This window comes from Rana temporaria, chromosome 2 (assembly GCF_905171775.1).
Source record: "Rana temporaria chromosome 2, aRanTem1.1, whole genome shotgun sequence".
NCBI lineage: Eukaryota > Metazoa > Chordata > Amphibia > Anura > Ranidae > Rana > Rana temporaria.
Genome location: NC_053490.1, coordinates 479,647,472 through 479,659,827, shown reverse-complemented (window position 1 = coordinate 479,659,827; position 12,356 = coordinate 479,647,472).

The following is a 12,356-nucleotide window of genomic DNA, read 5'->3' as shown; positions in this document are numbered from 1 at the left end:
TTTCAACTGCTTTGTAAAAAAATAAAAGCTGGAATTTGATTTCTCTAGGCAAGACATGTTTTTCTCTTCCACTGTAGACTGGAGCCATCATATATCTGAAAATCTCATCTTGGGATCTATTGTACTTAAAGCAGGGTATACATGGACAATGTTTTTGTTTTGTTTTCATTCAACCAGTAGGTTACACAAAAAGCCGACAGATCCCTGCATCCACACAAGGCATGTGGATATGTCAATGCAGCAATCTCCCCTGCTGCGCTTTTGTATTTTGACTTTGGGGATCCCCCCCCCCATCCAAATACACACTGGCTGCAAGCGCTCATCGAATCTGGTTTTCCACCATGACTGAACATACAGTGGTACCGAAATTCGGGCGATTCCTGCTGAACCACCCAAATTTTAGTACGTATATAATTAGCTTTACAATTTTGGCTTTTGCTTGATTATAGCTATCATTCATAATAATTAATGACAATAATGACATTATGTAATAACCGTAACATGACTTGTAAGTCAGGACCACCACCAATCTTTTTGCTTTTTTGTCGTTATGTTTCTTTTTTTAAAGTTGCAGTTATCTAAATACTATTTGAAGTCCATTTTTAATTTATTATGCCCATTGTAATTCCTGTATAGTAGTTTAGCACAGTGATTATGCATTATTATTTTTCTCTAATTTGACACCAACAGTGAAAACAGTACATTCCTCACATGGCTTATCCTCTAAAACTGATCAGCCACAAATGTCTAGGAAATATCATATGGCACAGCAAAATAGAAAAGTTACATAAACCTTTCTTCCAGAAAATCCATTAAAAAAATGTACTTTTTGAAAAATAAAAGTGCTCTTTCAAATAAACAAAAATTTTATACGTTTCTGTTTCCCTGAGAAATCACTATTTAGTGTTAAATGTGTTCACAGTCGTTGGTTGGATTTTTGGAAAATCCAAGTCTTATGTGTTTTTATGCGTTTTGTGTGATGAAATAAAACAACGTTTTAAATTATGAAATAAAAAAAAAAATTTTTAAAACTTAATTTTCAAAAACGACGTTACCTACACACCATCATTTTTTCAAAATGCTCTAGCAAAGCGCGGTTACGTTCAGCACTCTTTTCCATTGAAGCTAGCTTCATAACTTGCTTCTGAGCATGCGCGGGTTTAAAAACGTTGTTTTAAACTTCGTTTTGCCCACACATTATCTTTTTAATTGACACAAAAAAAAACTACGTTTTCCCCAAACACGATCATTTTAAATGACGTTTTTAAAAACCACGTTTTTTTTTCATCACAAAAAACGACCGTCTGTACGCGGCATTAGTAACAATCACTGTATTTATAATATGGTCAATTTTACTTTCATCGGCTCCAATCATTTTGATATATTCATTGTTTCCAAATGAGGAAATATTTTATGTGGAATTTAGCAATGATTCCCTAAGGAGGTCCACTACTATCCTTGTGTAGGAGTGTATGCTCCCTCATTCAATGCATTGCAAATAAAGATCATTGGCTTGTGGTCCTCATCTGCAAAAACTGGAGAAATTTGCTGCCGCACATTTATGCATTAATTGATGGGAATTTAGAGGGCCAATTTAAGCATGTGAGAATACTTGTTCAAAATGTGTTCCTATGTCAGTGCAGAAATACCTACTAAAATGCATACATTGTATTATGATTGGATCACAGATTATGATACATCCGGTAGATATGTATACCGCTTCAGTCCGGGGCTGCTTGGTTACCCTAGATATCAAGCCACCGGTATCCATCACCAGTGAATGAAGATCTCTGTTATAGAATCATAAAAATGGCATCTTAAAGCCGAGTTCCACCCATAAGTGGAACTTACGCTCATCTGCTTCCTACCCCCCTCCGGTGCCACAATTGGCACCTTTGGGGGGACGACAGGATACCTGTCTTTGACAGGTATCCTTTCCCACTTACAGGAGTCCGGGCTTTGTCACTTAAAACAAAGCATATAGTAGGTATAAAATGTAGGCAACTAAGGGTGCCTGGTACATACCTACATCAACTTGCATTGCCTCCTCTACATTCTGATTCATCCTCTAGATGCCTACACTTTATCTTTTATCTTTTTTACTACTCACCTCAATGGTTTGACCTATCAGAAAACAGGTGATCTGCTATTAAACTGCATTTGCTTGGTATACATTGAAGTAATACACTGTTTTTAATTATTAGGATAATCCTTTAGAATAGAGAAGTAAAATCACATGTGGATTGCAGGACACTCAGTTCCCAATCAATAACAACACATTAGGAGTGAAAATTGATGTCTGTGGTGGCCACAGCGACAGAAAATCAGCGACAGCCTTGGAGAAGATTGGTCTCTGCAATAACCTCATACTCTGAGACATCCTACGTGACTCATTAATTTGATTGAATTTCCACTGGGATAATCCACTGGCACATTCTTATTTAGATAATACAAGTATCCACAACTCTGTGCTTATGCAGGATTCAGATGTGTGAACCAGCTTAACATTTTATTTAAAGGGCAACTCATATTTTGGGAATTCCACTGAACATACAATTTTTTTTTAATTAAAAAATGTTTACACTAAATTTCCCACTACTGCCAGTATGTTGTGGTCATTAAATGACTCAATAATGTTGTTACATTCCCACATTCCCAACGCAGAATAAATAAATGAGTGAAGAGCCCAGCTCTGATTGACAGCTTCATTATTGCCTTGTGAATGGGGAGAGAGAGATGTCACTGTTTTAAATTTGAAAGATAAAGCAAGCAGTGACCCAACTTACTAGTGCTAAAACCAAAACCAAAATATGAGTTTTAGCTAGAGTCAACTTATTAGATATAATTTAGTCATCCATTCACCTTATACCAGGGTCTCTTAACATATATTTCATTACAGAGACCACTTGACAGCATTTTGAAGTTGTAGAGGCTGCAACAATTTTTTCTGTCTATTAAATTGTATTATTTAATTATTTAAAATGCGTACAGAGAACACAGTCCAACTGACCAGATATAATAGATACAAAGAAAAGACAGCATTGCTCCAAGGCTTGAGCCTTTATCTCTGGCCCTGCCACACTGTATGCTGACTTTAAGAGCTCATCCCATTTGGCACTTTTTGCAAAAACTACAGGCAAAGCCCTATTTTCTTAAAATTTCACTGTGAAGTTTAATAAAGGCAGTTGGCTTCTGACATGGTCCCTTCCTAGACCGCGACCTGCTGATGCGTCTCACCACAATTGGGGTTATTTAAATACAAATAAGCCCTATTAGGGTGAAAAACATCAGTGGGTTTGGCATGGCTTACAGCAGAAACTGTGTCAAAAGCTAACTTTTTTGTCTTTTGTTTTTGCCATAACTGGCCAAAGTGTTTTTCATTGGTGTCATATACCAGAAATTATTATAGCTTTAAATCAAATGTTTCTCAGTAACCTGTTGTGCTGGGAACACTGACTTCATGTAATGTAAATGTGCAAGTGAGGTATTCACTACCGCAACCTGTCTAGGCCCTTCACTTTCTGCCAGAAAGAGATTGAGGGCCGATTCACAAGTGTTGACATGCACTGATCCCCATTGTGTTAAAAAGCTTATCAAAAATAAATGGGTGGCAACACCCATTAAGCACAACAATCTAGGGCAGGTTATATATTTGCAGTGTATATATATAGGTCAATATGCATCATGTTGCAGTATAGGTTACCACATGTGGTGTGGTATGAATGGGAGCTGAGAGAGAAGGAAGATGTACAGCACAGCTTAAAGTGGAGGTTCACCCGGAAATGTACATTTTTAACATTAGATTGATGCTCATTTTGTCTAGGGAAATCGGTTAGTTTTTTTAAAAATGAAGCAGTACTTACCGTTTTAGAGAGTGATATTCTCCGCCGCTTCCGGGTATGGGCTGCGGGACTGGGCGTTTCTATTTCATGGACAGTCTTCCGACAGGCTTCCGACGGTCGCATCTATCGCGTCACGATTTTCCGAAAGTAGCCGAACGTCGGTGCGCAGGCGCCGTATAGAGCCGCACCGAAGTCCGGCTTCTTTCGGCTACTCGTGACGCGATAGATGCGACCGTCGGAAGCCTTTCGGAAGACTGTCAATCAAATAGGAATGCCCAGTCCCGAAGACCCTACCCGGAAGCGGCGGAGAAGATCGCTCTCTAAAATGGTAAGTACTGCTTCGTTTTTTAAAAAAAAATAGCTGATTCCCCTAGACAAAATGAGCATGAATCTAATGTTAATTTTTTTTTTTTCGGGTGAACTCCCGCTTTAATTTGGGAAGTTGTTGCACTCTCCCCCAAAAGCTTGGGAGATTCAGTTAACAACATAAAATCCAGGCTGTGGTAAAGAAAATGGAGATTCTGACTTTAGCACACATTCACTGCATAGCATTAGTGGTTCATTTATTTGATTCACTTGATATCTAAATATATAGCCTAATAATATAAAACCAGATCAATGGTACTTGAGCTGGTAGGTAAGAACAAATGGTCTATTTTAATTTGCTTGCCCATGTCCATAAGAGGTCCACTAAGAGGTCCACAACTAAAATGTCCTTCAACTTCAATTCCCAAAAAGTTGGAAAGCTGTGCAAAAAAAAATCATCTCTTCCTGCTAGCACCACTTGCCAGCTTTTTGTTGCCCTGTCCCAGCTTTTTTAAGATGTGTTGCTGGCATCAATTTCACAATTACCTTGTTTTTTTTTTTTAAAGTTACATTTTCTCAGTTTAAATATTTGATATGTTTTCTATTTTCTGTTGTGAATAAAAAATGGTCTATGAGATTTGTAGATCATTGCATTCCATTTACGCACATTTTTTTTTACAATGTCCAAATTTGTTTGGAACTGGGGTTGTAATAAAATGTTACAATAGCCAAAAAAACGTTGATCTTAACCATGGAACCATGGCAAATACAACTGTAGCCTCTATTTCAGTCTGAAATGGCATGTATAATTGGTGGAATGCATGGTGGGTTTCCCATTGCACTCTCTAAAGCATCTTGAAATGAACAATCTTGTTCATTGTGTCAAATGGTTCAATAGATGGAGCTATATCTGTGTAATCCAATCATTGCTGGTTCACAAGTTCAGTCTTTAAATTTTCTGAACTAAATACAGACTGGCATCAAAGTCAAGTCACAACCTTAGAATTTTATGTGCGTACCCATTGTGAATTTTTTTCTCTTTTAACACTGCTAGAATTCTTGCCTTTGCCTTTATTGTTGGATTATTTACTACCAATTCCACTTACCTATTGCTACTCTGTCTGAGAGCTCATGTACTTGGCTCTGCAATTTATACATTTTCTATGCATATAAAAGAACAAAGAAGGGACACAGGGTTTTGCCTCATACATTATAGTGACATTGTTGTAGCCTGTTTTATATTTACTATTTGGAATGGTCTATGGTTGTAAATTAAATAACCAGAAGATGTGACTTTCAACTTGGTTTATATAAAATAATTTGTTTTCAACTCTTTCTTAGATGTGGTGGCTGCATTTGTTTTCTTTTGTCATTTAGTTTTTTATTTTACCTAGTGATCCAGCCAGTAATTCTGTTTATTTTCAACTCCCTTTAACAGACCAAGCTGTCCAGCAAAAGGGTCAGTTAGAGAGTTGAGGCAAACCATATAAATCTGTATTTTTTGCTAGAAATTACTTAGGACCCCCAAACATTATATATATATTTTTAGCAGAGACCCTAGAGAAAGAAACATTGATCATTGCAATATTTTAAATATTTTATCTTACACTGTATTTGCGCAGAGGTCTTTCAAATGCAATTTTTTGGAAGAAATATATTTTCATGAATTAAAAAAAAACTGTAAAATTAGCGCAATCGTTTTGCATAATGTGAAAAATCATGTTACACTGAGTAAATAGGTACCTAAAATGTCATGCTAAAAAATTGAGCACACTTGTGGAATGGCGATAAACAAAGGTACCTAAAAATCTCCATAGGCGAAGCTTTAAAGATTTCTACAGGATACCAGTTTAGAGTTACAGAGTAGGTCTACAGCTCAAATTATTGCTCTTGCTCTAACAATCGTGGCGATACCTCACATGTGTGGTTTGAACACTGTTTACATTTACAGGCGCGACTTACGTAGGCATTCTCTTCTGCACGCAAGCACAAAGGGAGGGGGTGGTTTAAATGTATTCATTTTATTTATCTATTTTTATACTGTCCCTTTAAAAAAAAATCTGATCACTTTTATTGCTGTCACAAGGAATGTTTGCATTCCTTGTGACAGTAATGCCCTGTACACACAATCGGTTCATCCGATGAAAACGCTCTGATGGATTTTTTCAAAAGATATCCGATGAAGCTGACTTTCATCAGTCTTGCCTACACACCATCAGTTAAAAAAATCGTGTCAGAACGCGGTGACGTAAAACACATCGATGTGCTGAGAAAAATTAAGTTCAATGCTTCCGAGCATGCGTCAACTTGATTCTGAGCATGCATTGATTTTTAACTGATTTCCCCACAGACGATCGTTTTTTTTTTCTATTGTTTAACCTATTGTTTAACCATCAGATAATTTTAAAACAAGTTCTACGTTTTTCACCGATGGGGAAAAAAACTGATGGGTCCCAAACACGATCGGTTCGTCTGATGAAAACGGTCCATTTTCATCAGATGAACCGATCGTGTGTATGCGGCATAATAGGCAGTGGCAGGTACCCTTTATGGAGGGAATCTCTCCTTTGCACTTAAAACCGTTCAAAATGCCAAGTTTGACAGTTTTGAATGCTGTAATTTTTTTTTAATTTGACACCTTTATGTCTTCAGTATACCGGAAGTGATGTCATGACATTGCTTCTAGGTTACTAGATCCGAGACCTGATTGAAGCCAATTTCGGCTTTATTTGGGTCTCAGGCCAGCTGACGGACGTGGTGTCTGGTCGCTAGGGACTCCCGGTGGGACAGGAGACCCCATGTAAGCCGAGAAAGGTGGCGGAAGGGGGGCATCCCTTCCCAATGCTTGGGATAACAGCCGAATGGCTTAGGCACATCAGTTGGTATCCCAAGAAAGCCAACCGCTGGCTCTAAAAACCGGTAGTGGGGTGATGCGTGCAGCTCCATGCATCACTCCAGTACAACCCAACCCCTTCAATCTGAGGCCGCATATTTGTATATTGTCAGCATGAAGGGGTTAAAGTTGACCTGTACTGTGAAAATAACACTACAACTAGTACAGCCAGTAAGAAATCCTATCCATATTGGAATCCCAAACCCCTCAGGTGCTGTTTTGACTGACTAATGCCATGGCATTCCTCCTGTAGCCTCTTTCAAAAAGGCTAGTGATAATCACATTTAGGCAAAGCCTGTTAGGGGTGTGCTTAGATCCTCCAGGGCCTGGACCTTGGCATTTGTAATTTGGCTCCTAATTAAAAAAAATATCAAGTTTTCCTGATTTGTTTGTACCATTTTTGTTATCCTAGGGAAAGGGTGGGGGAGTTATATAATTTGGCTTAAATGCTCTGTTGTGAACATAAATCCCTTAAAGTGACCTTTTACTTTGGAGATACAGGGAAAAGTCAAAGGGACACTTTCCTCATCCTTTTCCTATGTGCCTTTTTCAGCCAGGATTGGAGAAAGAATGTTGTGTGTAAGCTTCAGAACATAGCTAGGGACTTCTAACTCCTTGTGACAGTGGTGAGTCAATCGCTAGGTCCCCAGCACTGTCACATGCTCACCCATACCCAAATGGGCCTTTTTCTTTACCCTGTACAGGAAAGTGAAAGTCAAGAAGAAATGCTTTAAAATGACAATTTTGTTTTTAAATAATTCATAGATACATACAGTAAATAGTTACTTTGTTTTTTTTTTTTCATTTAGAATTTTGGAGAAACATTTCTGAGCTTCTGTCCTTGTAACATATGTAAACTTTGCTTGCCAGATTGAAAATCACCTGTTGTACAGCACTAATAATATTCCAGCATTGTTTCCAACCATCCTTTTAAAGCAGCATCCTTCAGAGCCTTACCCAGAGGATCATAACCAAGCCTTATTAAAACACGAATGATAATTTCCTTATTTATAATGCATTGACTTTGCATTCCATTTGAATATTTTAAAAACTATTTATCATAAATCCAAGAGAATTATGTTTCAAAGCGGAGTCTGCATGGATCTGTTTAAAATTAAAGCTTCACTCCTTTTTATTGCTATATAATGCATATAATTGCCATAGAAATCAATTTCTAATTTAATAGTATTCAAATATTGTGTCTATGTGTCAATCTATAGCCATATACAGTTTTCTATGACTGCAAAAGTAAAATGTTATTAATTGCTGCATCATTTATGTAGCTAAGATTCTCCCTACTCTTGTTGTTGGCTTGTTGTCTCATGGTCAGTTTCACATTTTTGTTTTGTCTGATTTTAGTGCATTTTTTAACATGCATTGTAGCACATTTACATGTGTTTTCTTTTTTACATCCTTATTGCATAACACTGCTTCTTATGACACATCTGATCCAATAGCTAAGTGAACATTATTTAAATGAGATGTATGTATGTCTACTCTGAATACTTGAAGGGAAATTTAAAAAGACTAAAGAATTGACAAAAAAATACTGAAAACTTTCAAGCATTGGTTGATTGAAGAAAACACTGCCTCGCCCTATTTACAAAGTTCAGTGAACATTTAGTTTGCCAACAAATAATAAATTAACCCAATTTAGCTTGCATATTACAGAAGTCTAGAACGTAGTTATTCATGCAGCTGTAGCAGAGTAAACCTTTAGGCCCCTTTCACACGTGCAGACCGTTAAGGTCCACCTGTCAGTTTTTTAGGCAGACCTGAACGGGCGCTCCACACAGGTCTATGGAGCGACGGATTTCAGCGGTGACATGCTCGCTGACATCCGACCCGCTCCGATCCGCTAAAGTGTGACGAATGGAAACCCTATTTTACATCCCTCTGGTGGATCGGATGGGATGAAAACAGACTCTACGGTCCATCTTCATCCGATCCCCCATAGAGGAGAGCGGCGCTCTGACAGATTGGTCCCTGTACAGTGTGCAGAGACAGACTTGTCATCTGCCTGCTCAGCTGGGATCAATGGAGCGATCCCTACTGAGTCCGTATATGGACATGTATGTGTGAAAGGGGCCTTACCATGATTGGGTGTAGCCACATACTCCTTTAACTCTATTTCTGATAATCTATTGGGCTTCCACAAGTCCCTATTGCTTCTCTCCTACCCCCTGGTGCTCAGAGAGACCATGTGTGATGGGAGAATAGTGACTGGGCATGCAAGCTGTAACCAGGCCCTCCTATGTTAATCCAGGCTTGTGGGCCTCCGAGTTTAAGCATAAGAACATTTAGCCTTCATCCAAGCCCCAGTCACTACATAAACACTAGGTCAGTGTCTGGAATGTTGAGTCTACAATTGGGTGGTCTTGTGCATGCAGCTTTAATCCTGTGTATCAGATGCTCTTTCTGCCACTACCCTAGCTGGTCAGGGATTCCTTCAGCTGCCCTCCAGGACTATCAGAGTCTTCTTACCTCCTTGAGTGAGTGAGTAACTTGTATAGCGCAACAAATGCAAACTTAATCACCTCAAGGCTCTTGTAAGAGTTGTATTGTTCCAAGGGAAGTAGCTAATTGTACTACCTGCTTATCGGTCTCTACTGAGTGTTACATAGACACTACTGGCTGCCACCTATTTTGTTATATGCATATCTGTTTGCCACTACAATTCTATTGCCAATTTCAGTTTCTACTATGTATCCAGTAAAGTTAAAGGCCCCCTATGTCTGATCATTCAGCTGATCACAAATCCTGTTAAACTACACATTTTTGCAAGGTGAACGTTCACTAACTAAGTTGAGCCTGAGTTCACTTCAAATAGCCAGTCATGTGAAAAGCTATTTTTTTTGCATTTTCCATGCACTGTAATTATTGTGAACACAGTTTTACCTTACCCAATGAACATTTGGTTTCTTAAAGTTACTATAAATCCTCCTAACAATGTAACAGAATTTTGTATAGCTGTTCAATGAGTGCAAAACATATCTCTTGATCCTGCCTGAAGTTCATGTAGCTCATAACTTCATGTTTTCTTTTCCTTTGCTGCACTGGTCAGCAAAATTCAACTAACTTTAATTGAACAGTACACATTACAGGTCAGAGGTTACATTTTACCTGCTTTGTGTTGTGCTGCATTTCTTTGGATGCAGAAAGTCCCATTGAGGTAGGTTTAAAGGCTAAGTTCACCTTTGTTCAACTTTTTTTCTCTCTAAATTCCAGCTCCCCTATGTACAAATATAGCATTAATGTACTGTGCTTCTTTACTTCTTTTGAAAAAAAACAAACCGCTTTCCACTTTTTTTTACACATGTTTACCTCATTGGTTTAATGGCTGTTTCAAAACACTTATACATTACTTTTGCCTTACTTCCTGGAAAAACTATAGATCATGACACAGGAAGGAGTTTACCAGCTAGAGGGGTAGAGGATGTAGGGTGTGTGCTAATGAGATCAGCTGGTCAACCCCTTCTTGTGTCATGACCTAAAGCACAAGTGTCAAACACAAGGCCCGTGGGCCGAATCTGGCCCTCCAGGCCATTTCATGTGGCCCTTGCACCTCTCCTGCAGCTGCAGGAGAGCTCCAGCCCTCCTTTAGTCCTCCTCCAGACCCCTACTTTCAAGCAATGCATCCAGCTTCTTCCCAGCAGGAGCATAAGGAAAGGGGGGTGCACTGTGATGAAAGGAAGGGTGGGGGACTCAACTTCTGATGAGAGAGTGGGTAACCGCTCAAAGAGAACCAGGTAATCTGATTCCTGTGGTCCGAGCCAAGGGTGCAGGCAGTGCAATCAAAATGCAGGTTAGGATGAAGGAAAAAAGCTGGGACAGCCGCACTCCAAAAAAACTCCTCCTTTAATTAAAAATCACAAAATACATGCCACAGCAAAAAACAGCACAACAAAAGAAAAGCTGACGTTTCGCACTATGCCTTAGTGCTTCTTCATAGCTATGAAGAAGCACTAAGGCATAGTGCGAAACGTCAGCTTTTCTTTTGTTGTGCTGTTTTTTGCTGTGGCATGTATTTTGTGATTTTTAATTAAAGGAGGAGTTTTTTTGGAGTGCGGCTGTCCCAGCTTTTTTCCTTCATCCGGACTCAACTTCTGATGTTGATGTGGCTCTTGACATCTAATGTAAAGGGCAGGAGATTTGCTGGACATCCACTCTTACAGATCTAACCGGCCCTTTTGAGGGCAATCATAATGCTGATGCGGCCCACAATGAAATTGAGCTTGACACCCCTGACCTAAAGTCTGTCTAGGAAGTAAGGCAGAAACAACGGAGCAGTGTTTTTACACTCAGTCATGAAGCCAATGAGGTAAGTGTGTGTAGAATTAATGAAAAGCTGTCTTATTTTTGCAAAAGAAGTACATTAATGCTAACTTGGTAGATAGGGGAGCTGATATTTAGAAAAAAAAGGTGAACAAAGTTGAAGTTAGCCTTTAAACTGCAAGCAAAGTAGCCTGTGTTACCAAACACTGCGTTCCCATTCAAACACATTTACATGTGAATAGCACATGCAGTGTTTACTAAAATGACGATTAATATGAGTCATTAGCCTTTTTTTAACAAAGGTGTTTTTTTTTTTTAAATCATTGCATTTACGGCTAAAATCACCCCAAACCACAAGAAAATCTGTTACTATAATGGAGGGCAGTGTCCCCTTGAGGATGTTGAAATTAGGGCACAACAATGTAATTAAGTCAATCAATGTCTGATTGCCATTGTTGGCTTTTGCTTCACTTTCAGTCTTCACTCTTGTCAGTCTTTCCTTGTTGAATGAGCAAGTTTGCTGTTTCATTATCCGAAATGCCTAGAAATCATTAGCATTAACACGTTTCAGTATGTGCCATAATGAACAAATGAAACATAAAAAAGGGGGAATATTGAATGCTGCATTGCTCGGATAGCATAAGTCTTAATAATATTTTACTGTTATTTGTATGAATGGTTTAATTTTGCTTGTCCCAGCTATTTTAAAACATTAGTTCTACAGAAAGAAATGCCGCTTCGACATGAAGTTTTAGTGGAATAACGATGGGCTTTAAAATGACTTTAATTTGAATGGCAAATAATGTTTTCCAGTTCGCAGTTAAATACAGGAGTGGGCATTGTTATGCTGCTTGAACAAAATTTTCTGAAGGTAAAAATACATCTTTAAAACAAAATGTGTCACTGCAGAGGATAATAGAACATACCCAAGGGACTTATGTCATTTTGATTTTCAGTTTTAGGTGATCGCTCCAGGGTCAAGCTGCCCATTAGCTTCTTAAAGTGATCTGTTGCCATGGCATAGACCTTTTAGTATGTAC